This window comes from Amblyomma americanum, chromosome 9 (assembly GCF_052857255.1).
Source record: "Amblyomma americanum isolate KBUSLIRL-KWMA chromosome 9, ASM5285725v1, whole genome shotgun sequence".
In the NCBI taxonomy this organism is placed as follows: domain Eukaryota; kingdom Metazoa; phylum Arthropoda; class Arachnida; order Ixodida; family Ixodidae; genus Amblyomma; species Amblyomma americanum.
In genome coordinates this window covers 122,096,958-122,101,419 of record NC_135505.1, presented here as the reverse complement: position 1 = coordinate 122,101,419, position 4,462 = coordinate 122,096,958, and positions in this window count along the sequence as shown.

Sequence of the window (4,462 nt, the reverse complement as noted above, 5' to 3'; positions counted from 1 at the left end):
TCTTGACCTTCAAATTCCATTCGGAATTAGCGATTCATAACAACAGCCTTAAGTCAGATGCCGAAGCATACTTTAACCATTTGACCTTGGTCGTTACCAACATTGGCCCAATCTCACGCTTAAAATATGACCCATCCCCATCTTCTGAAATTTTACTTTTTTTGATCTGGACCAAAATCGCTATCCAGGCTAATTTGACTATGACCAATATAATGGTTACCTTCAAATTTGACCCCGGTCACTTCAAAATTTGGCCCACCCCATTCTCTAAATTTGACCTCGGATTTCAACCGATATCGATGTCCAGGCTAATGCGAATGTGCTTAATATGAAAGTGGCCGCCAAAACCGGGCCACTCCCAAAACAGCAAGATCATAGTAGAAGCAAGCACAACTATCGCTCAGCCATTAGGTGTTACAGAGGTAAACCACCGTCATTTTTGTTTTACTAATAAGAATTAGTTTTTGTAGCGATAGCTACATTACGGTATCATTTCGAGCCTTCAGCGTGGCGGCGCAGCCACAGGGTGGCGGCACCGCCACGCTGTCACGTGGTTCGTCACGTGGTGAGGAGCAGCTGCCGGCGGCGCGGCGCCGTGGCTGATCACGTGGTTGGTCACGTGGTTGGTCACATGACCAAGTTCCACTCGGCCAGCTGTAGCTATCGCGTCACTCCAGGTTTAACCAGAGCTAAACCACCACCAATTTTTTTACCCGCTCTGTCGCAGCTCTCGACGCCTCCAGCGTTGGTATTCCGCCCAACATCATATAGGTGTTCAGATGCTGCAGCGATTTATATATATATTTTTGTTGTTTTGGGGTTGCCACAGACGACATGCATTTCGATCCACTTAATTTTGGCAGAAAAAAGTGAATACCACATCCAACAACAGTTGTGCACGAAACCCACCGCCAAACGACATACCCATGGGAAATTTGAGCTCGAATAAGCCAGCTGTAGAAACTGAAGAAACATTTATAGATGTCTGTCCGAGCGACGTCGCAGCCTTTTACAAGAAAGGTGCATTTCACTTCTGAAGAAAAAGGATGAAAAAGAGTCACTTATTACACTCCATTTTGTGTCTCTTAAGCTGTGTCCATTCAGAATTTTTAACTCGCTGAAAGCAGGGTAAGTATCATCCTGCATGGTCATGAAAGATGCCAACGCTCATGTTCTTAGTGACACCTTTAAACACTGTATTCATTTGCCGCGTGAAGCCTGTTCTGGTTTACTTTTGCTTTCGCATTCTGAGGAAAGAAAAGTGTAAGCTAAACTGTGATGATCGCAAGCTGCATATTTATAGGCTTCCAGAGTAATCTCGCTTTCAGTTAGTGGGCGTCACCTTATAGTTAGTGTCTTGCGGGAACCAAGCTTAGATGACAGAAAAAAAAAGAAGTGTGTCACTTAAGTACTCAGATCTTCTTTCTTTTATGGGAAATGTTTGCTCTGAATCAAGTCATTGAAAATAGGTTGAAGGAACTGCAAATGAAAATATTTGTACATATTTTTCTGTGGGAATTAACAGTATGACTGCGAACTGAGCTGCACAGACCCTGTTTCAATTTTTTTTTTCGTTGCTTGCAATTGTGCTAGGTTAGTTGGTTTACTCTGGGACCGTCGGACAGCAATGGGGAACACTTGCGCTGAAGTTTGCGGTGCCAATTGCAGCGCCATAGCACACTGCCTAGCGAGAAGAGCAAGCAGTTTTGGGTAGTACTCTTAGTACTTTTCCCCGCCACCTTCAGGCGCTTATCGGCGTCAGCCTCCGCGCTCTGTCGAAGGCGCACGTGCCGTGCGTCAGCTATCTGGGCTACTCCGAGAGAAGCTAGGCAATGAATGCTGTCAGCCAAACGCGGGTATCTAATCGCGCCAACATACTATACCATGCATAAATGCAATGCCCACTTATGAACGCTTTCTCCGCTTGCGGCGATTTTTCACAGCCCGCAATGGCCCTGTTTCTGACTCCATGCCAATGGAATGCTGGGCACGTCTGCACATGGCAAAGCACAGCTGCCGACTGCCTCCTCTCCCGCCGTGAGCCTACTCTCATCACGTGGTGCTTGACGTCACGCTCCTCTCAGCCAATAGAAATTAAGTGACGGAAGATGATCACATTTTTTTTTCGATGAGGGTTATATTGCTATTGCGATCAAATATTGGACACATGACTCCACCTGAGTGATAATCAGCATGTTTTCCGTGTTTTAACCTCTTTACTTTTCTCGCTGCTAATTCAGGATTGGGAGGTAACAGCACTTTTTGCTACCATCTAGCTTTGCTAAACCACGCGGTTGGAATATTGTCATAGACATAAGTCGAAGCAAACTTTAGAAGCGTCCAGCTTAACAATCAATGCTTGGACACACACGCCGATGACGTTTACTTCTGAAGCATCAGATGCCGTGTCGGTCGCCCTTGACCGCATATCTGTCACTAAGCTACATGAAATTTCTTCAGTCCTCGATAAAATGGCGGCGAGGTGACGACACTCACATCGGGAAAGTGTCCACGCGTAGATTTGTCGCTTGTGCGACGGTTAAATACTTGCATAAGTGCAAGGCTTCGATACTATTAGTGTGTTTAACGCTGTCCACGTTTGCAGACAAAAAAAGCTTAACTAAACGTCAGCATCGAGGCTGGCAGAGAACGGACACCTAGATGTGCAAACTGCTCTTTCGGAATGACGAACACTACGATGGTTTAAAAGCTCTACAATATTTGCACTACGTTTCGACAGTCATAATGTTTACGTCATCTGCCAGAAACTGCTCGAGTTCTATAGGTTTGTCTACTACTCTTTAATCAGGCGCGCTATTCACCAGCAGTAATTAATGAACGGGAACGTTGCTTCGCGGCTCGTTACATACCCAACAATTCTGGACAAAAAGCAATTTTGAGCGAGAAACCCTTTATGCACGCAATTTTATCATATAACGCACGATTTCACTATAACAATCAATATATCTGCAAATCACCCGTGGCAGTCTTGTATTTGTTTCTATTCACGTCTTCGCTATCGCCAAAAGCGTTCCCCGTTGGTTTTCAACGGCAGTCTTAACTTATCGATGGGATCGATGAAACGCATTAAAAGAAAGGTTTTGCTACATATCAGGAGAATGGATCATTACCTTCGATATTTCTATATTAGTGTCTTACAATTTTCTAATTTTCAAAATTTTAGCCCGAGAATGTTGGACGTGATTGTTAGCTCAACAACAAAAAGTAAATAAAGAGTGAAATGAGTGCTGAAAGTTGTCCTTCTTGCAGCACGAGAGAATTCGGTATGTAATCCGTTGACGTCAAATGCACAGGCTGTATCGACTGTGACGTCAGTGAATCGTACTCGGAATATGGCGCCATCTGCAGTCAACCGCGATTCGCAGTGACGAAATTCAGACGGGCTTGCTTGCATTGATTTCCCGTCTATGGCAATCGCTACCGACTTTCATTGGGCTGGTTGTCGGCAGAGATGATGGGCAAGTTGGGGCAGGTGCTTGGTCCCAGTGTTTGTGACACAGTTTGCCGCACAGAGGCCTAAAATAAGGCGGTGATGAAATGGGGAAATTAGCTCCTGCCGACGTCCACCTTGCCCAATGACGGTGCCGTTACAGTTCCGCTATAGAGAGAGATGAGGCGTATAGCCAACGCTACACCTGAGAAGAACCCGTGTCCCGTAAATTATAAAGCGGCACTAAGGACAAATAAAAGATTGCCCATATTAATAGGGTACCGCGATTTAATCACAGACTAGTCTCACTGAATACGCCGCTTTTGAAAGCTAGAAAAAAAAAACGTAATGCTGGTGTCGGCATCACTGGTCGATTTCGCAAATAAAAAGCGTGACGACACCGATTTTCAAGCGCGGAGACCCGAGGCTACGAAGTAACGTCACCAGACCTGAGAAATTTCATTGGCTGGATGGAAGTGACGTCACTAGACAGGAAGTGACGTCACACCTGCTAAAGACATCAACAGCTGTTGATGCTATCGCGTTGCCAACACATAATGTAAATAGGTGTCCCTGTGAATTCTTTAAAGTTAGCTTTTCTCTGCGATAAACGCGTCTTTTGTTGCAGGAGAAACGTCACTACTCACTATAGTCAGAGAGTGCTAGGGAATAAACTTTTACTCAAAACAATGGTTGAATGGAGCTGCTCTCAACCTTTCTTTAGAGAAACACTTTTTTTCATTAGACCGCTTTAACATAGGGTATACCATGTTAGCGTTACCGGTGCAGGAGTACCGGGAGCCCGCGCGCAGCCACTGCGCATGCGCAAGCCGCCTTGGTGGCGCCAGATGGCGCCAGGTACCCGGAAGCTGCGCGTGTGTCTGCAGGCATCGGAACCAATCAGCGCGGTCTCGCCGGCGGTGGGCAGGCTCCCGGTACTCAGGTAGCAGTAGCACGGTATACGGTATTGTAATTGTGTCTGATATCAGCACATTTTTGTCGACAGGTGGG